We start from the raw sequence: 21,890 nt of genomic DNA on the forward strand, positions 1-21,890 counted from the left end.
GTCACCGTATTTATCAAAACAAGCCAAATATCGGGGTTTGTACCCTCAGTTCCAGATTTACAATGGTTATTTACCTCAAATCGGTGAAAATACTACTCCGCGACGCCTTTTCCCCTCGAATCAACCTCCACTCACGTCGAATCCAACTAATATCCTTTGATTCCTCTCTAAATCATATGCCTTAGCCTCTTTCCCGTCTTCAAAAATGATAAACTTAGCAATATTTCGCGAAGAAGACAATATATACCTTCTGGCCAGGGATTTTCACATCTGTGCTTATATTTCCGCTTCTGCGGTACCGTATATGCGGTTCTTCCTCCGCTTCTGCGGAAATCACTTAAGCTCCCCTTTCAGCATCTGCGATCAACTTTCTGCATCTGCACCATCGCAGATGCGGTATTCCAACTGCTTCTGCGGTTATTAACAACTTCTCCAAATTCCGCTGCGGCCAACCTTCCGCTTATGTGGCACTGCACCTGCGGTCCCCAATCCACAGGTGTGGAAATACCAGAAGCAGCACCTTCAGCAGCTGTAACAAAGTCCAAACTTTTCTGTTAACCATCCGAAATCACCCCGAGGCCCTCGGGACCTCAACTAAAAGTACAAACATATCTTAATACCTTATTCAAACTTGTACCAATCTTCAAATCACCTCAAACAACATCAAATCAACCAAAACACCTCGGATTCAAGCCAAATTTTCTAAAATCTTCCAAATTTCGTTTTTGATCAAAAACCCAACCAAGCTACGTCTGAATGAGATAATAATTTTCACACACATCCCAAATGACACAACAAAACTACTGCAACTCTCGGAATTCCATTCTGACCTCTATATCAAAATGTCGCCCACCAACCGGAAATCGCCAAAATATCAACTTCGCCAATTCAAGCCTAAATCTACTTCGAACCTCCGAAACTTATTCCGATCACACTCCTAAGTAAAAAATAACCTCCCGAAGCTAACCGAACCCTCGAAACTCACATACGATCCCTCTAACACATAAGTCAACATCCGATTGACTTTTCTAACTTGACCTTCCTCACAAGAGACTAAGTGTCTCAAACCTTACCAAAATCATTCCGAATTCGATCCGACCGACCCGATGTCAAAAAATACGGATAACAAGGCATAAAGAAGTAGAAATAGGGGAAAACGAAGCAGTAACTCATGAAACGACTGGCTAGGTCGTCAAATCCTCCCCAACATAAACAAACGTTCGTCCTCGAACGAGTCAAGAAACATACCTGAAACCTCAAACATGTGAGGATATCTGCTCTGTATCTCCCGCTCAATCTCCTAGGTAGCCTCCTCCACGAGCCGACCTCTCTACTACACTTTCACTGAAGCTATATCCTCTAATATCAACTTTCGAATGTGTCAACCCAAAATAGCTACTGGCTCCACATCATAAGTCAAATCATCATCCAACTAAACCGTGCTAAAATCCAAAACATGAGACGGATCCCCAATATACTTCCGGAGCATAGAAACATGAAATACCGGATGCACACTCGATAAGATGGGTGGCAAATCAAGCTCATAAGCCACCTCCCCAATCCTCCGAAGCACCTCAAAAGGCCCAATGAACCGAGGACTCAACTTCCCTTTCTTCTCGAATCTCATAACACCTTTCATGGGTGAAACCCTCAACAGAACCTTCTCACCTACCATGTAGGACACATCTCGAACCTTCCTGTCAACATAACTCTTTTGCCTCGACTTCGCTGTACGAAGCCTCTCCTGAATTACCTTTACCTTTTCTAAGGCATCCTGCACCAAGTCTGTCCCCAATAGCCTAGCCTCACCGGGCTCAAACCTACCAACTGAAGATCACATCCTCCCATACAAAGCCTCATATGGAGCCATCTGAATACTCGACTGGTAGCTATTGTTATAAGCAAACTCTGCAAGTGGTAGAAATTGATCCCATGAAGCTCCAAAATCAATGACACAAGCACACAACATGTCCTCCAATATCTGAATAGTGCGCTCGGACTGCCCGTCCGTCTGAGAGTGAAAAGTTGTGCTCAACTCAACCTGAGTACCCAACTCTCATTGCACAAACCTCCAAAACTATGAAGTAAACTGAGTGCCCCTATCTGAAATGATGGAAACTGGGACACCATACAACCGAACAATATCCCGGATATAGATCTCTGCCAACTGCTCTGAAGAATAAGTAGTACACATAAGAATGAAGTGCGCAGACTTGGTCAGCCAATCCACAATCACCCAAATAGCATCGAACTTTCTCAAAGTCCATGGAAGTCCAACAACAAAGTCCATAGTGATCCTCTCCCACTTCCACTCGGGAATATCTATCCGCTGAAGCAAGCCACCTGGTCTCTGATGCTCATATTTCACCTGCTGACAATTGAGACACCGAGCTACAAATCCCACAATGTCTTTCTTTATTCTCTGCCACCAATAGTGCTGTCTCAAATCCTGATACATCTTCGCGGAACCCGGATGAATGGAATACTGCGAGCTACGGGCCTCCTCCATAATCAACTCACGAAGCCCATCTACATTGGGCACACAGATCCAGCCCTACATCTTCAACACCCCATCATCACCAATGGTCACATCTCTGGCATCATCGTGCTGAACTCTATCCTTAAGGACAAGCAAATGTGGATCATCATATTGGCGCTCTCTGATGCGATCATATAAAGAAGACCGAGAAACCACACAAGCCAACACCCGACTGGGCTCTGAAATATCCAACCTCACGAACCGATTGGCTAGGGCCTAAACATCAACCGCAAGAGGTCTCTCGCCAACTGGAATATATGCCAAACTCCCCATACTCACTGCCTTTCGGCTTAAAGCATCAGCCACCACATTGGCCTTTCCCGGATGGTACAATATAGTGATATCATAATCCTTAAGCAACTCCAACCACCTCTGCTGCCTCAAATTGAGATCCTTCTATTTGAACAAGTGTTGGAGGCTACGATGATCAGTAAACACCTCCCATGACACATCATACAAGTAATGCCTCCAAATCTTCAACGCGTGAACTATGGCAGTCAACTTCAAATCATGAACGGGGCAGTTCTTCTCATGGGGATTCAACTAACGAGAAGGATAAGTAATAACTCTACCTTCCTACATCAACACACAACCAATGCCAACTCTGAAAGCATCACAATACACGGTATATGAACCTGAAGCTGATGGCAAAACTAACACTAGAGCTGTGGTCAAAGCTGTCTTGAGCTTTTAAAAGCTGTCCTCACACTAGTCCGACCACACAAATGAAGCACCCTCCTGGGTTAACTTACTCAAGGGCAATGCGATAGATGAGAATCCTTGAACAAAACGACGATAATAACCCGCAAAACCAAGAAAGCTGCAAATCTCTGTGGCTAATGAAGGTCTGGGCCAACTATGAACTGCCTCTATTTTCTTCGGATCAACCTGAATACCCTCGCTGGACACCACATTCCCCAAGAAAGTCATTGAACTGAGCCAAAACTCATACTTGGATAATTTTGCATAAAACTTCTCCTCCCTCAATCTCTGTAACACAACTCTCAAATGCTCCGCGTGCTCCTCCTAACTACGTGAATACACTAGAATATCATCAAAGAAGACTATGACAAACGAATCAAGATAAGGTCGTTCATCAAATACATGAATGTTGTTGGGGCATTGGTCAGCCTAAAAGACATCACCAAGAACTCATAATGACCATATTGGGTCCTGAAAGCTGTCTTAAGAATATCCGAGTCCCTGATCTTCAACTGGTGATAACCTAAACGGAGATCAATCTTGGAGAACACTCTCGTTCCTTGAAGCTGGTTGAATAAATCATCAATGCGAGGCAAAGGATACTTGTTCTTAATTGTTACCTTGTTCAATTGCCTATAATCAATGCATATCCTCATAATGCCATCCTTTTTCTTCACAAACAGAACTGGCGCACCCCAAGGTGACACACTAGGCCGAATGAACCCCTTATCGAGGAGTTCCTAGAGCTGCTCTTTTAAATCCTTCAACTCCGCTGGTGCCATACGATACGGCAGAATAGAAATGGGCTAAGTGCCCGGCACCAAGTCAATACCAAAATAAATGTCCATGTCCGGTGGCATACCCGGCAGGTCTGCAGGAAACACATCCATAAAATCCCTTACAATTGGGACATAATCAGTACTGGGAGTCTCAGCTCCGACATCCCTCACAAAGGCTAGATACGAAAGACATCGCTTCCTAACCATATGTTGGGCCTTTAAGAATGAGATCACTCTACTAGGTACATAATCAGTCAAACCTCGCCACTCAATCCGTGGCACACCCGGTATAGCCAATGTGAATGTCTTGGCATAGAAGAACCCTACACTGATGGAGCACAGGAAGAAGCTGGGAGGGCACTGAGTGATGAGTAGCCCTAATGAGAACTGTGGGAACCATGACCCGATGATGCCTCACGATACCCTGGGAGAGCTGAATGAGCCTGTCTGAAGGGACGACCTCTTCCTTACTGGAACTGACCCCTCGAAGGAGCACCGCTAAAGCTACCAGATCCCCGAGGCCTCTTGGCCTCCCTCTCCTCTCTCTCTTAGCGGCGAACCGACTCAATCTCATGGGCGATGTCAACAACCTTCTCGAAAGTAGAACCTGTCACCCCCTCCCTAGTCTTGAGAATTTGAAGCTGATATGTGAGACCATCAACAAACCTCATAATGCTCTCTCGATCTGTGGGAACCAACCAAACCGCATGACAGGCTAACTCAAAGAACTGCATCTCATACTGCATCACAGTCATCTCTCCCTGACGCAACTGCTCAAACTGCCTACACAGCTTCTCTCGGTGAGACTGTGGCATATACTTCTCAAGAAAGAGAACAGAGAACTGCTGCCAAGTAAGGGGCGTTGCACCAATAGGCTTACGCTTCCCACCAAGCCTCAGAAAACTAAAAGGTGGTAAAAGCTACTCCACTAGTCTCTAGGATCACCACAATATGAAGCATCATTTGACACTTATCCAAGAACCCCTGGGCATCCTCGCCCTTTGCACCGCTAAAAGTTGGAGGCTTGAGCCTACCAAACCTCTGTAGTCGATGTTGCTCGTCATCCGACATAATTGGTACCACAAACTCCTAAGCTGGCACAACCGGCTGGGCTGGAGGTACCCCCGGTGTCTGGAGTCCCTGCACAACCTGCTCAGGTGTGCGAGCAATGGGAGTCTGGGTTCCTCCCCCAGCCTGAGAAGTAGCTGCGGTCGTAGTAACTGAACCTGATTGAGCCAAATCGGTACACATTGATAAGATCTGAGCTAAAGCCTTCTGAAGGCCTGGAATCACAATCGGCACAGTTGGTGCCTGAACTGGTACTGCTGTAGCGTCCACAACTAGGACCTGATCCTAAACTGGGGCAACTGGTGGATCTGCAGGTGCTGCCTTAGCTGCTCTGCCCCTACCACGGCCTCGATCATGTCCTCGGTCTCTGGTGGCCTCAACTGCTGGAACTGGTGGTCGTCCAACCTAACCGGTAACTTGTGTCCTCACCATTTGTGAGAGAATGGAATAACAAAAGTTTTGTACTTTGGTCAACAAGTTTGCGCGACAAGAATTTCAAGAATATGAAGATTTTCCTAAAGGTTCTACAGCCTTTTGAGGATAAATACAAACGTCTCCGTACCGATCCGTGAGACTCTACTAAACCAGCTCACGACTAGCGAGACCTATGTAACCTAGGCTTTGATACCAACTTTTCACGACCCCAAATACCAGTCGTGATGGCGCCTATCACATTACTAGGCAAGCCAACCAATCAATGAATCATAACCCTTTTTACTTTAACAATAAGACATTTCCTAACACATGTTTTAAATACCAAATTCCATTATAAACGCTTAAAGCAACAGAAATTATGCGAAAGTCAAATAACAGGAAACTACACAGCCCCATAATCTGGTGTCACGAGTCTAGAGCCTCTAAATATACAAGTCTGATTGTCTAATACATAACAAGCCTAAAATGCACGAAAACGAGGATAAGAGGAAGAGAGTAGGCTACGGACACCATGCAGCTACTTTATAGTCTCCGACAAACTCTGACAATGCTGAGGATCCACACTCTGCCGCTGGGGCACCTAGATCTACACACAAGGTGCATGGAGTAATGTGAGTACACCAACTCAGTAAGTATCTAAACTAAATAAGGTCTGAAAGTAGTGACGAGCAGTTAAAATCATATAACTGAAGAAAACAACAGGATAACAGGTCAACTTCACAGTTTAAAACCAGTTTCATCGTAAAATCATAAAATTTCAGTTTAAACACTTGAAATCATATACTTAGCAATTTTTCCAACAATGGCTTATTTTAAAAGAAGAGTAAAGTCAGTAAAAATATCATAACTAGGCCCCTCAGGCAAGGTATCACTCAGAATATGGCCTCTCGGGTAGCCTCTCAGTCACTCGAGACTCAACTCTCATCACTCAATACTCGCTCTCAGCACCCAGGCTCATTAATATCTCATCGTAATAGAAATCATAGTAACTACTGCGACGTATAGCCTGATCCGTCATTTATAGTCGACTACGCTCACTGGGGGTGTACAGACTCTGGAGGGGATCCTACAGCCCAAACGTCATATCATTGCGAAGCGCAGCCTGATCCAATATATATATTGCTGCAGCGTGCAGCCCGATCTAATATATATATATCGTTGCGGCGTGCAGCCCGATCCATATAAGTATCGTTGCGGCGTGCAGCCCGATCCATAATATATACATATAATATCCTCACTATTAGGTTCTCAACCTCTCTCAGTCATTAACCTCACAGCCTCTCGGGTGCAACAATAGAAATTAGGGAACTCAGCCCAAACAATCCTCACAATTAAAAGTGGAGTGATAAAAACTAGTTTTAAACATTTAAATAGGTAAAACATGACTGGGGATATGCATTAAACAAGTAAAGTGAGAAAAACAGTAAAAATGCCCCTAAGGGTCTCAACAGATCGGCACAGGGCCCCAAACACGACATACAACCCATAATATAGTATAAATAGCTAAAGCATGGAATATCATAAGGTTCCAAATCAAATAAGTGGCTTAATAGTCGCTACGGGATGGACCAAGTCACAATCCCTACCGGTGCACGCCCACACGCTCGTCACCTAGCATGTGCATCACCGCATTTATCAAAACAAGTCAAATACCGGGGTTTGTACCCTTAGTTCCAGATTTACAATGGTTACCATACCTCAAACTGGTGAAAATACTACTTCGCGATGCCTTTGCCCCTCGAATCACCTCCACTCGCATCGAATCCAAGTAATATCCTTTGATTCCTCTCGAAATCCGATGCCTTAGCCTCTTTCTCATCTAAAAAAATGATAGACTTAGCAAAATTTTGCGAAAAAAATAATATATACCTTCTGGCCAGGGATTTTTGCATCTGCGCCTATATTTCCGCTTCACGGTACCGCATATGCGGTCCTTCCTCCGCTTTTGCGGAAATTACTTAAGCTCCCCTTTCCGTAGCTGCGGTCAACTTTCCGCATCTGCGCCATCACAGATGTGGTATTCCAACCGCTTTTGCAGTTCCTGACAACTTCTTCAAATTCCACTTATGCGGCCAACCTTCCGCTTATGCGGCGCCGCACCTACGGTCCCCAATCCGCAGGTGCGAAAATACCAGAAGGAGCAACTTCAGCAACTGCAACAAAGTCCAAACGTTTCGGTTAAGCATCCGAAATCACCTCGAGGCCCTCGGGACCTCAACCATAAGCACAAACATATCCTAATACCTTATCAAACTTGTACCAATCTTTACAACACCTCAAACAACATCAAATCAACCTAAACACCTCGGATTCAAGACAAATTTTCTAAAATCTTCCAAATTCCATTTTTGATCAAAAACCCAACCAAACTATGTCCGAATTACCTGAACTTTTGCACACACATCCCAAATGATACAACGGAACTACTACAACTCTCAGAATTCCATTCCGACCTCTATATCAAAATCTCGCCTACCAACCGAAAATCGCCAAAATATCAACTTCGCCAATTCAAGCCTAAACCTACTTTGAACCTCCAAAACTCATTCTGATCACACTCTTAAGTCATAAATCACCTCCCGAAGCTAACTGAACCATCGGAACTCACATCCAAGCCCTCTAACACATAAGTCAACATCCGGTTGACTTTTCCAACTTGACCTTTCCTCACAAGAGACTAAGTGTCTCAAACCTTACCAAAATCATTTCGAATTCGATCCGACCAACCCGATATCACAAAACACGGATAACAAGGCATAAAGAAGCAAAAATGGGGGAAAACAGAGTGGTAACTCATGAGATGATTGGCCGGGTCGTCACAGCCTCCAATGGCTCCCTCAAAAATTGTGCTTTCAACAGCACCGGTCGTGACCTTTAGGTTCTCAACGGCCTCCCCCCTTTTGGGGAGCTCTCCTCCCTCTTCATTATCTTCCGAGCCACTACTCGACTCGCCTTCAGAAGAAAGAAGGGTCGCAACCTCCTCTTCTAGGGTCTTCACCATCTCGATCGATCTCGGCGGACAAATAGACGCTCCCCGCACGAATTTCCTCGAGATCCTATCTCCGAGATTTTAAATGGGCATGCTCCACAGCTCGAGTCAATCGCAGCTCGGCATCCTCGGACACCTTCCGGGCCTGATCATTTGTAGTAGTAGCATCCTCTTTATGTGAAGGCATGAACGCCTCGCCTTCAGCCTTAACCTCGGATAGTGTAGCAACCAACTCAATATGTAGACCTTTATACTTATTACTCTCCGCCCTCGCATCATCGAGTTGATGCCCGACTGAGACCACCTACCCCTGAATGGCATCATTCTCAGAGACTATCTCACTCACGTGCCGTTTGATTTCGAGAATTTCAGAGTCCCTGACTCGGAGTTCCTTCTTCATTAGGACATTTTTCTTCTCAAGCTGCAAAGATCGACTCGAAGGTGTTAAAGCACTGAAGTCGGATAAACATATAGACAAAAAAAACCAAGAACTATATAACCTGCTCAGTGATATGAGTCATTTCACAAGACACCGCCTCCAAACAATCCCGAAGGCCACAGAGTTCCTCCTCCCTCTTGGTAGAAAGAGCTCTGAACTCATCAGGTTCCAAGGCGAGCCTCTTGTGCTCACCCTCGTATCGAGTCAGCTCAGTTTGAAACCTGGCGAAGGTTTGATTGTAAAGCACCTTGGCCTGGAACCATGAAAGAAACAAGGTTAATAAGATGAAAATCGGGGCACCAAGCAGAATTTATGAAAAGATTACATGCTCACAAACCATGCCGATCTCAGTGAAAATAAGTGAGGCCTCAAGCTTAGGTTTTTCCTCAGGCACAACAAAAATCCTTTCAAACACATTTTTATCTCTGAAGGACGCCCCCACATCGAAATACTCTTTGCTTTGGGCATCTTGCATCTCCCTCGGGGAAATAGTTGATCCCAAAGGGGAATCTCTCACTTCAATAAACCAGACTAGATCAATCCGGGCCGCCTACTCTTTCTGAAAAGCTTCAGAACTAGGCTCCCCCAAACCACCCAACGAAAGCACCTTAGTGATGACGTCCAAATCCACTACTAAAAAGTAAATAGACACGGTCGCATGCAATATAATTTACCCAACTATGAGCCAGGGTCGAATCTCACAGAGAACAATATGTAGGCGATTAGGAATGTAAGAGAATTATCACTTGTTATGCAATGCCAAACATGTAGAATTGGTTTGAGAAAATATTTATACCAAAATGCGGAAATGTAAACTAACCTAGAAAGCAAGTAAAATTATCAATGGCTACAAGTATGGTTGCATCAGGAATTACACCCAAGTAACGATCCAATGTATTTCATGATTTTACAAATATGAGAGAGTTTATGTTAATTAGCCATGGGTAATAATTCTATATTAGCTTCTTTCGAAGACTAACAAGACTTCTCAATTGAATTATCCCTAAAACAATTAAGAGATTAAGCACATCCGGAATGGCTACAAGTAATTCAATCCTATCCCTAGGTAGAACCTATAAAATGAGGGTTAAAACCTCAAGTTCTTGTTAATTAATCTTTCTCAACCCCAAATTATCTTTTCCAAAATTAATTCGGAGTTAATGGGCGAGTCTTAGGGTTAGCTAATCCATTTAGAAACATTAAAGAACAAGAATAATTAAAGAAACAATAACTCACTTCCTAAAAGAATAAAAATCATTCAGTACATAAGTAGAACAAGGTATTTAATCCACACTTTAACTATGAATATTTACATAAACAAGATTCAAGTGTTGAATAAAATACTACACAATTAGATATACAATACAAAGCAAGGAAATGAAGAAATAAACATAAATGGGTAAGAAATCCTTAACCACAAGCTTCAAATCTTCAAGACCAATGTGTGTGTGCAAACCCTAGCTTCCAAAACTTGTTCTCTCTAGTCTCTTGGAATTGAAAATAAGCCAAAGATGTCCAATATATCTGCTAGTGCGTGTATTAAAAGGTTTGGGGATTAAAAACGTGAAATTCAACTTTTGCCCAGAACTACCCAGAAAATACACTATGCGTTCACATATGTACTATTGCGTTCGCGGTGAATGATTTCTCCAAGCTATGCGATCACATACAGTGTCATGCGTTCGCATAGCTCAGTTGACCAGCCGCTGACCAGGCTTCCTTCTTCGCGTTCACACTTATTTACACGTGTTCGCATTGCTTTGCTATTGTTGACTTGTGCGATCGCGTAGTGTAATCGCTTGCAGTGGTCCATTTTTCCCCTTTTAGCACTTTTTGATTTGTTTTCTTCTATATCTTTTCCAAATCATATGATACCTGAAATATGCCAATAAACCTCAGAAAATGCCTTAACTTCTCATCAAAATCATACAAAAGCCTAAGTATTAAGAAGAGATAAGTTAGTAAAATACAAACTTATCAAACCCCCACACTTAAACTATTGCTTGTCCTCAAGCAATTCAAAGACTAAGAACATCCTTCACTAAAATCATCAATTAAGCTCAATGGCATGCCAAGCATCATTTCAAGTCAAAACAAAAATGCAAATTAAACACAATCTAATGACTTTGGTTGGTTCCAACAATTAATCCAAAGCATATGAATCACCAACTTATCACAAATTTTATTTCAATTTAAGTGCTCAAACACTACACTAATCAAAGTGGCAACCAAGTCATGACACTAAAGCTTCAAAATTTGACTCATTATCACAAACAATTTTCTTTTGTTCATTCCTCCCAATTCACTACTAAAAAATAAACTTATGGTAACACCTCAATAACTGTCCCAGTAGATAGGTAACCGTCGCCATAGAACTATTAGAACGGTTTAGGGGTCCGTCCCAGTGGTTTGTGTCGCAATACGTATATTGTAACGGTTTTGTGCAATGGTTTCTAATGTAACGGTTACCTGTTTAATTGGGACGGTTTTAAACCGTCGTGTTATCAACCTACGCACCATTTGTTGAGTCTATAGCAACGGTTTGTAGAGGTTATTGCAACGGTTATTTAAGGTTGTTGCTACAATATTTGGTGCTAATGCAACACCTTTTTGAGACAACGCATTGAATATCTATTATAACAATTTTTAGAGGCTACTGCAACGGTTTATGGGATCTATTGCAACGATATAATAAAGTAGTGACGAATTGATTACCTATATAATAAAATATTCGATTCTAGATTATTGGAATGTATCTAAATCACGAAATGAGACTAGTAATCAACATAGTTATCCAATATATTCAACTAACATCATCTACATAAAAGCAAAATAGCTATATAACGTACTGTTTAACAATTCAAAGTTAGCACAGATAAGTTTGCAAAAAATTCTAAATTAGAAGATCCTAGAACATATGAAGCTCTAACAGAACCAACGCCCTCAAGTAAGGTCTTCACTGCTATACTTCTTGTTCATTTGTTCCACCTACAAGGATGATAAATAAACGATTAAGTAAAATATTTACAAAATATATATATTCTTAATATATACATACAAACTAATGTCAAGCCACCTCGTAAGTTAAATCTTAACTTTTCTTATCATTTTAATTAGTAAGGATGGAGAAATTACTACTGTGAAATGAAACTTCAAAGGCAATCAAATTGACCATCCGAAAGGGTAAAAGGAAGAGAGGTCAATCACAGGACTAGAGGACTATACAAATTTACCTAGCAACAAATCCAAAGACTTAAGAATAAGCAGAAAACCTTTTTGCTACATTATGTATAATTTAATACAATTATTTTCCTCACAACTAGATGTCAACTAGTGTAGGAAATTCTAAAAAATTTCCTACTGTGGAAAAGAACTTTTGACCATCAAGAGGGAACATACAGTCTTTTAGTTCAAAAAAAACAATTCTTAACTTTTTTACTTACCTGCAACATAGATAGTTGCAAGGTCTTTCTATTCTTAAGTAACCTGCTAAAATCATGACAAAGAAAGTGAAAGAGAAACAGAAGAAAAGGAAATGCTGCAACAAAGGCCCCTTTTAGACTAAAAATGTATTCATGATGTCAAGCTACTCTAAAAAGAATAGTCTATGCTGAGAGAATAAATGAACTCCTAATTTTGGCAACCAACAATTAGCTGCCACAGTGAGATACAACGCACATTGGTTAAGTAGGAAGTTTCTAAAACTGATGAATAGAGCCCAAAATAAAGTCAAGGAACCAATCAGATGCCCAAGGCATATTCAAATCTACCACATAACTCAACATAAAGCAGAATGTGAACTCTAAAGGTTCATGAAAGAGTACATTGAGTGAACAACACTACAATCAAATCCAAATAGGTCCCCATGACCTGAATGACTAGATTAAGTGAACAACAGTTAAACCAAATCCAAGATAAGTCCTAAAAGGATCCTAGGAAACTCAAGTGATATACCTATATAATTTCTATATAAAAAAGTTATCAATGCACCAAGTATGAACACTAGCCAGTAGAATCTGACATTTTCAATTATTAATGAGGTAAAACATCAGATCTTTCTTCATGTGTTTTAACTTAACAAGTAGTAGCCTTTTCATTTAGGTCATACAGACTAAAACTGACAGTAGTGATTCTCAAACAGTAAGCTCCAATTACCGTGTATGTGTGTCGACGTTTTAAGTAATACCTTGACTGTTGCTACCAATAGACGGCCGATGAATTGGTTGAATAGCTGCTTGTGGTGCAGAGTGATCGCACAATGTTGCTATAATGTTAGGATCAAGTGTTAATCCTGAACGTTGAAGTTTTCCGATGACATCTTCGACAACTTCTTGACGTATAGTTATCTTTTGTTATTCAAATTTTTCCTCAATTTTTTGCATCCACTCTTCCATCTTTTGGAAATCATTTGTAGAAGTTTGAGAGTGTTCAAAATATACCATTTTCTCTTTCAAAGAAGTTTGTGTAACCCCTTGTCCATATAACCTCAAGCGTCCTGGATGTTCAGGTCACATTACAGATGCAAATGCATTAACAGATTCATTGCCATCATCGGTTTGTTGCATTTCAATTTCTTCCATTTCGACCTACAAGAAAATTCAGAAAGACAGAAATCAAGTAAATAAAAAGTAAGTCGATTAATAAAACTAAATAATTGCTCAAAATAAATAATAATAAGATGAAAATTCTGATTCTCACTATTTTTTTTTTATTGTATCTTCATCCGAGTCTTTGTATTATCGCCCGAGTTTCCTTTTTCTTATAGCCACAAAGATATGCTTAAGTGATAGGGGATCCGAAGTATCCCTTGTTTTTTCCTAGTTACATAAAGTGGATATAAAAAAAATCTTCTTCAAAAGATAAGTTTATATTTAATAATAAATTAGAGAACACACCAATTCATTGCGAATGATAGCGAAGCTTGTTTTTCCAGCAGTATGTGGATTCTTCAACTTTAATCGGTTCTTAATATTAATCTCAGACATTTTCTGCAAAACAGTAATGTCAACTTATATAGTCAAGATGATTTACGTAGAAGCCCAAGGAGTTGCAGAAATTTGGGGTGACTGATGAGATGCTAATTGACCAAGAATGGTAACACACTGCTCCTGTTTTGTGCTTGAAATTACCCATGCTTCTCCATCAACAGGATGTCTTAAATTTCCATCATTCGGTCATTCAGTAGCATGCCATTTCATAGCTACAGCTGTTTCTGGACACATAAATATTCTTTGAAGCCTAGGCTTTAAAGGAAAGTACCTTAAAACCTTTGCTGGGAGTTTGGAGCTTGCATTATTCAAACCATTACCAACATTCTTCCATCTGGAAGACCCACAAACAGTGCAATTATCTATTTTCACATTGTCATTCCAAAATAGCATGCAATCATTTGGGCATGCATGTATTTTTTCATAACGAAGACCCAAATCTTGTATCATGTTTTTAGCCTTGTTGAAAGAGCCAGGTAACTGAGCAAATGGAGATGCCTCTATTAACAAGTCTAAAAAGGCCACATTACTCAATCCATGAATGCATTTAAACAAGTACAATCGAATGGAGAAACTTAATTTAGAAAAATTCTCACACCCCGGGTATAACTCTTCCTTCCCTTCCTCCAATAATTTTAAAAAAAAATTTGCATCTTCAGATGGTCCCTCTCTCACTTCTTCTTCACATCTCAAGTCACCCTCTGCATTTCAAAAAGTATCATGAAGTAGTCCATCAATATCGTCATGCATGTTAGAATCATCCTCATCGTTGCTTGACCGTAGAGTATTTTTTGAGGAAACCCTTTCCCCATGAAAAACCCCTTTGGTGTATCCAGTAACAAACCCATAAGCAACCAAGCGATCCTCCACTACATTTCTATAATGCCAATAATAGTTAATGCATTTTTTGCAAGGGCATAATATTTCATTTCCTTGGGCAGTCCGTTCAAATGCCTTGTCAAGAAAATCGTTCACTCCGCGGATGTACTCCTTCGTTGATCTTCAGAGACCCATCCAACTTTTATCTCCATTATCCATTAACTATTGAATATCCTATATAACACCAAAAGCAAATCACGAAGCTAAGAAACAGAAGAAAAAACAATATCTTGCATTGGATACTCATGTTCTATACTAAGAATTTAGGCAGATTTATTTTACTTATTAAGATGAATGGTAGTACAACATATTTTGAGTCATGCTAGAAAGTATGATATTATAGAGAATTAAAAAACCACAACACAACCATACAACACTATAGCACCACAAAATTTAACAAAGAAGAATCTTCATCCTGACTTGACTGAATGAACCGTAAAATAAAGACGAATTAGTCTATTACCTATTTTATCTAGTATACAAAACACAACAGAGCACCAATGACCTAAGTCATCTCATTATACCTAGCTATTCATAGCATAGGGTTTTCAATCACACAATAAATCCATTTTCTTCTCAAAGCATAGTTTGTTGTGACGACCGGCCAGTCGTCTCATGAGTTACCGCTCTGTTTTCCCCATTTCTGTTTCTTTATGCTTACTTATCCTTGTTTTGTGGTATCAGGTTGGTCGGATCGAATCCGGAATGATTTTGGTAAGATTTGAGACACTTAGTCTCTTTTAAGGAAGTTTAAGTTGGAAAAGTCAACAGCATGTTGACTTACGTGTTAGAAGGCTCGGACGTGAGTTCTGATGGTTCGCTTAGCTTTGGGAGGTGATTTATGACTTAGGAGTGAGATCGGAATGCGTTTTGGAGGTTCGAAGTTGATTTAGGCTTGAATCGGCGAAATTGAGATTTTAGCGATTTCCGGTTGATAGGCGAGATTTTGATATAGGGGTCGAAATAGAATTTCGAGAATTGCAGTAGCTTCGTTGGGTCATTTGGGATGTGTGTGCAAATTTTTAGGTCATTCGAACGTGGTTTGGTTGGGTTGTTGATCAAAAGCGGAATTCGGAAGATTTTAGAATTAATTTTAGCTTCGTTGGTTGATTTGATGTCGTTTGAGGTGTTTTGAAGATTGGAACAAGTTTGAATAAGGTTTTAGGATATGTTGGTGCCTTGGGTTGATGTCGCAGGGGCCTCGGGGGAGTTTCGGGTGGTCAATCGGATCATTTTGAAGTTGAGAAAATTGCAAAAGTTGCAGGTTCAGCTGTTGCAGAATTTTGCCCTTCGCGATCGCATAGGGAGTCTTGCGATCGCGTAGAAGATTTTGAGGAGGACGTCTAGTTGTTCTTCGCATTCGTGAAGGTTGGCTTGAGATCGCATAGAGTGGAGAGGTTATTCATCGCGAACGCGGGAAAGTGGTCGCGTTCGCATAGAGTTAAATGGACCTGGGGTCTTGGCCGGATTTTGTTCATTGCGAACGCGGAGGGATGTCTGCGATCGCGTAGAGTCATTCGCCTGGGCATCAGGTTCGCGAAGGCTAGATCGCGTCCGCATAGAGGAAATTTTGGGAGCTGAAGGTTTGTTCTTCGCGATCGCGATGAAGGAAAATATGCCTGGGCAGAATGGTTTTAAGCTCGTATTGTCCGCGATTTTGGGGCTTATTTCCTCCATAGTTGGTCATTTTGGGAGATTTTTGAAGGATATTGAAGAGGGATTCAAGGGGAATCGTTGGGAGGTAAGATTCACGGACTTAAAACCCGATTATTATGTGAATTCCACCTAGAAAATCATGGAAATTAAGCTAACAATTGAAGAAGTAGGGCTTGGAAATTTGGACATTTGATTGGGGATTTGGAGGACCATTTGGGGTCAGATTTGAGAACTTTTGATATGTATGAACTCGTGGGAAGAAAAGGAATCGATTGTGTAAAAATTTCTGAATTTCGAGACGTGGGCTCGGGGGTCAGGTTATGGTAATTTCGGGATTTGTGCCCTTTATTGATTGTTTTCGCTTGGGCTTCGTTCCCTTAGCATATTTTGACGTCCTCGTTCTTATTTTGGATAGATTCGACGCGAGTGGAGGCCTATTCGAGGGACAAAGGCATCGCGAGCTCTAGATTTAGTCGGTTCGAGGTGAGTAATGATTGTAAATGATGCTCTGAGGGTTTGAAATTCAGGATTGCACATCGTAGTGCTATATTAAGGTGAGGCACACACTCGATGACGAGTGTGGGGTCGTGCACTATTGGGGATTGTGACTTGGTCCATCCCGATTGACTATTTTACCGCGTATTTGATTGAAAACTATTTGCTATCATTATTATTTGGGTTGAATGTCATATTTGGGCCTAGTGCCAACTATTCGAACCCTTCGGGGCTTTTTATTGATATTTCCTCATTGTTTTGACTTTATACTTGAACTCAGTCAGGTTATTTTCCATTGTTTTCATACTTAACCATGTTTACTTAGTTTTTAAGACTTAAATGATGTTTGGGCTGAGAAACACTGTTTTACTATTGCTCGAGGGGCTTGTGAGGATTTTGACTGAGTAAGGCCAAGGGCCTATATGGTGAGGATTTGATACTGATTATGAGGCCGAGGGCCTGAGATATGTACGCCACGAGGTGGCTTGATTGATATGAGGCTGAGGCCTAGTTTTGATGACATGAGATGGCTTGTTATTGCGTTTGGGCCGTAAGGGGCCCCTCTAGGAGTCTGTACACCCCCAGTGAGCGTGGGTACCCATTGTGATGTGAGATTGAGCCCGAGTGGCTGGTATTGTTCTATGTGATTGCCTGAGGGGCTGGTACTGTTTTGAGATGTTGCTCGAGGGGCGGATTTGTTGACGGTCAATTACCTGCTTAATCATTGAAAAGAGCTTTTCATGAAGTTAAATTTTGAGTTAAAGGATTTTACCTATCTTTCACTGTTTTACTGTTTTGAAATGGTTTTACTGCTTCATTATAGAATGCTTTTGCCTTACGTGTTTTCTTACTTTTAGTCATTATTTACATTTGTTACTCACTGAGTTGGAGTACTGACTTTACTCCCTGCACCCTGTGTGCAGATTGAGGCGTAGCTGGATCCGCTCCCGAGTGCTGATCCCTCCAGCTTCAGGCGGACATTCGGAGCTCACGAGGTAGCTGCTTGGCGTCCACAGCCCCGTGTCTTTACTCCTTTATCAGTTCTATCTTTCTTTTCAGATAGTTGTACTAGTTTATAGACTTAGTGGATTGTATTTTGACTTATAGATGCTCATGACTAGTGATAACCCAGTTAGGGTTGTGTTGGGTTGTACTTCCGCACTTTATTGATATTATCCGCTACTTAGTATTGCTAAATCATGTTTTAGACTGCTTTTATGTTGTTTAACTGTATAAAAAGTGAATTGGGTCTAATTGACTGACTTTGTCTTCACGAGAGACGTCATCACGACCGGGTCCGGGTTTAGGGTCATGATATTTGTACATACAACAGATTAACTAAACTTAACAACTTTAATTATCACATTATAAAATTAGGTCAACTGAGTATCAAAGAGAGCAGATTTTAATTTAACATGTAATCCAATAACAGAAACTTCGAAAGCTCCCCTAGATGAGTTATCAACTTGAGGATTCTGTAACCAATGATCAAGAAAAAAGATTAACAGCCAGATCAAGTTAAACTCATAAATTGTAATTACTGATTCATAGCACCATTTTGCTCAACTTATGATAAAATTAATCAAAAAAACCAAGAATTTTGCAAATATTATAAGTAGCAAAAAATAGAAGCAAAAATTCAGAAAGATACCTAGAAATAGGGGTGTGCATTCGAATCGGTTTATCGATAAATCGAATCGATTATTTGTTATCTGTTTATCGATTTATCGATTTCAATTTCGATTTCGAAATTTTTCTTATCGAGTTATTGATTTCGATTTCGATTTTGTCTTCTTCGTTTATCGGTTTATCGATAAACCGATAAGATATACTTTAAAAAAAATTACCTTATTCTATAATACCCTTTCCTTTTTCCTAAGTACCTAACCCTATTATTCCATCTACCACATTTAAGGAATGATCATATTTAAAGCTCAAGGGAATGAAGTTCAAAATAATGGAAAGTAGAATTAGCCGTGATGATGTATTTTTATTTTTGTTTATACCGCTGGAGTGTTGGTGGCATACATTTGACCCCTTACTTTAGTTTCGTTGCATGTTCTTTTTGATACAATTTTTATGTTATAAACGGTGTTCGCCTTATTTTATCTTCTTTTTGTCCATATTAATTAGGCGTGTTTATAGCAATATACTTTGGAATCCCACAAATTGTCTTATTGGTGTAATTGATAACTGAATCGATAAGCCCCAAAAATCGATAAATCGAAATCGAAAAATCGAAACCTTTTTGAAACGATAACGATAAGCATATGTACAAATCGATAATCGATAAGGGTCAAAATCGAATCGGTAAATAGAATGCACACCCATACCTAGAAAGTTAATGAATTGAATTTCTGACAGTGCACAAATACAGTTCAATATAACTTATAATTACTTCTCGATTCTCATTATTCACCCATAAAGGTTCAAGAGACTATTCAAAGAGGCCACCTAAGATTATAATTAAATTAAAAAATAACAAATTGAAAAACTAGTGATGGATCAAAGCTTCTGGAATAAATAAAAGAAGTAATCAAATTGTAATTTTTTTACCCAAATCACGAGATTAAATGAAACCTTACTGTTCAAGAGATGTAATAGCAAATAAATAAGAATATACCTCCAATGTTCTATGAAAGAATTGTCTTCAAACAAAAAGGCCACAACTAAATATAGAAAATGCAGAAACACACCTCACACCTACAGATCTGAGCAAATTAATTAAGAATTCAAACCATACACTCCAACCCACCAAAAATTAAAAATAGAAGATAAATATGGGAGTAGTCTTCCATAACTTAAAGCTTAAAACTTTTGATAGAAATATACCAGCAACAAGATTCAAGAAAAGTTATCACAACCATGAGAAATGTATACCCACATTGAATAGCAGCCCAAAATTAAAAATAAAGAAATAAACCCATATTTCTACTTATTTTTATTTCAAATCTTCAACAAGACTATCCATATTATTAAAGCAAAATGCAAGAAATCAGTAACCAAGATTGAATTTTTAGATATTTTTTAGGGCTTAAAGAATGAAATTGCTACTACAACCACAAATTGAAGGTGAGGAGGAAGAAGTAAAAAGAGCAAAAAATTAAAAAAAATTGTGACCTACCAGAAGGGGAAACCTGCAAAATAAACCATCACGCTGGCCAGAGTTATGTGGGATTTCTCAGTGGGTTCTCTAGTTAGAGCTAGCTATGTGAAAGAAGGAGATGAGAGAAATAGGGGTTTTTGTTGATGTAGTGGGCTCACATATTATTTTAGGGTTTTAAAAAATAATAAAAATAAGAGATGTAGCGGGTTCATTAAATTGGATGAGGGAAAATAAGAAGCGTCCAAATAGCTTATTTTTTCAGATAACCGTCACCACAGAGGAACCTACTGTGACGAATACAACAAGCGTTACAATAGAGAATACTATTGCGACGGTTATATCTCTATTGTGACGGTTCATTTTTGTATTTGTTCCAACAACACTGGAATAATTATGGAGCAGTTTTAATTGTTGCCATAGATATTTAATGTAACGGTTTTATAACCGTTGCCAATGAACCGTCCCAAGAGGCCAAATTTCTAGTAGTATTGGAGATTGGATTAAGTTCACAACTCAAAATTTTCATGTGTCCTCACACTTAAGAGAGAATCCCAACTTATAAATTGCAATTTAACCAAACATGGGATATCAAATGGAAAGAATTTACTCTCACTCTTTCAAAGATATTCAAATGCACAAAAGTAGTGTCATAGGCTTGCCCTTCATGTATTTATCCACTAATGTAGACAACTTGGTTCAAAATCAATTAGGACTTAAAAGGTTGTAGTTTAGACTTTTGGTTAAGGTAGGGCACAATTTTGGTTAGAGTGACTCAAAACCTCCCCAAGCACTACAAAATTTTCAATTAAAGTCCACTTCCTTAAAAAATATTTTCCTTTCTTCACTTTTCATTCTACACCTAATTCTCCCTTTATTCACAACTTATTATTATTTATTTTTTTATTTTCAAAATCAAGGAAGGTTTCACTTTTTATCATATTTTTTTTCTATCTTCCACCTTTTAAACAACTTCCATATTACAACTTTTCCAACCTTCATCCCCAAACTTAGGCTTTTAGCCTATGTTTACACTTTCAAAGTACTTAGGAGATAGGGTGCCAAAAGCTAGATCAATTAAAGAACAAAGGATTAAAGCTTGTAATATGGTTGCCAAAGAACAAGGTTAAAGGCTCAAAATAGGTTGACTAGGGAAAATATTAGAGGGTAGGAAATTTAAGGCACAATAGCGGTCCAAGGAAGGCCTAATATCATTTTTCAAACCAAGTTAGTCTATGATTTCGCATTGAAGCACATTCCGGGCAAGTTCTAGACTACAAGTAATGCAAAAGAATTCACAACAAATCTCACCACACATGGCACATGCAAACTCGAGTGACATATAAATCCAAAATCCAATTAAAACCAATGAACCCGAAGAAAATCACATATATCCTAAAAGACTATTTAATGAATCAAAGAGCCAAAAATAGAACCTAAAATTCACAACAAGAATTATCACTTCAATCATTTTTCATTTTAAAGATCAAAACTTCATATGGAAAAGTTTAAATTATGTTGGTACCAAACAAAGCCACATATTAGTTTATGGACAAAAGATTTGTTATGGGCGGCTTTCCAGCCGTGCCCCATGGCCCCTTGGGCGCGCCCCGTGGCGTCCTAGCAAGCCTCTCAATGCCTAGAACCACGGATAGCCCCGTGGTCTTGGCCGCGCCAAGTGACAAACGTGTATGTGCCTCTGTCGCCCCACCGATATCCCTTGCCAGTGTCCAACCGCAAGCGGATGCCAATAGTGTCGCACGTGTAGACCCTGATGCCAAAGACTATGCTGCTGACAACGGACCTGTTTCTGCCTTG

The 21,890-nt window shown here is 40.0% G+C and overlaps 1 long non-coding RNA gene across 2 annotated transcripts; it reads right to left on the minus strand.

Moving 5' to 3' along the window:
- Positions 1-11,706: 11,706 nt before the first annotated feature.
- On the minus strand, positions 11,707-20,415 carry LOC107775842 (uncharacterized). 2 transcript variants are annotated; one of them, XR_001645827.2, is made up of 4 exons: positions 20,094-20,415; positions 13,847-14,992; positions 13,138-13,537; positions 11,707-11,939 (listed from the first exon to the last, which is right to left on the minus strand). It is a non-coding gene; the product is annotated as an uncharacterized LOC107775842 (long non-coding RNA). The 2 variants fall into 2 exon arrangements; XR_001645826.2 differs by having other exon boundaries at positions 13,107-13,537.
- Between the last annotated feature and the right edge of the window lie 1,475 nt (positions 20,416-21,890).

This window comes from Nicotiana tabacum, chromosome 16 (genome assembly GCF_000715075.1).
Source record: "Nicotiana tabacum cultivar K326 chromosome 16, ASM71507v2, whole genome shotgun sequence".
In the NCBI taxonomy this organism is placed as follows: domain Eukaryota; kingdom Viridiplantae; phylum Streptophyta; class Magnoliopsida; order Solanales; family Solanaceae; genus Nicotiana; species Nicotiana tabacum.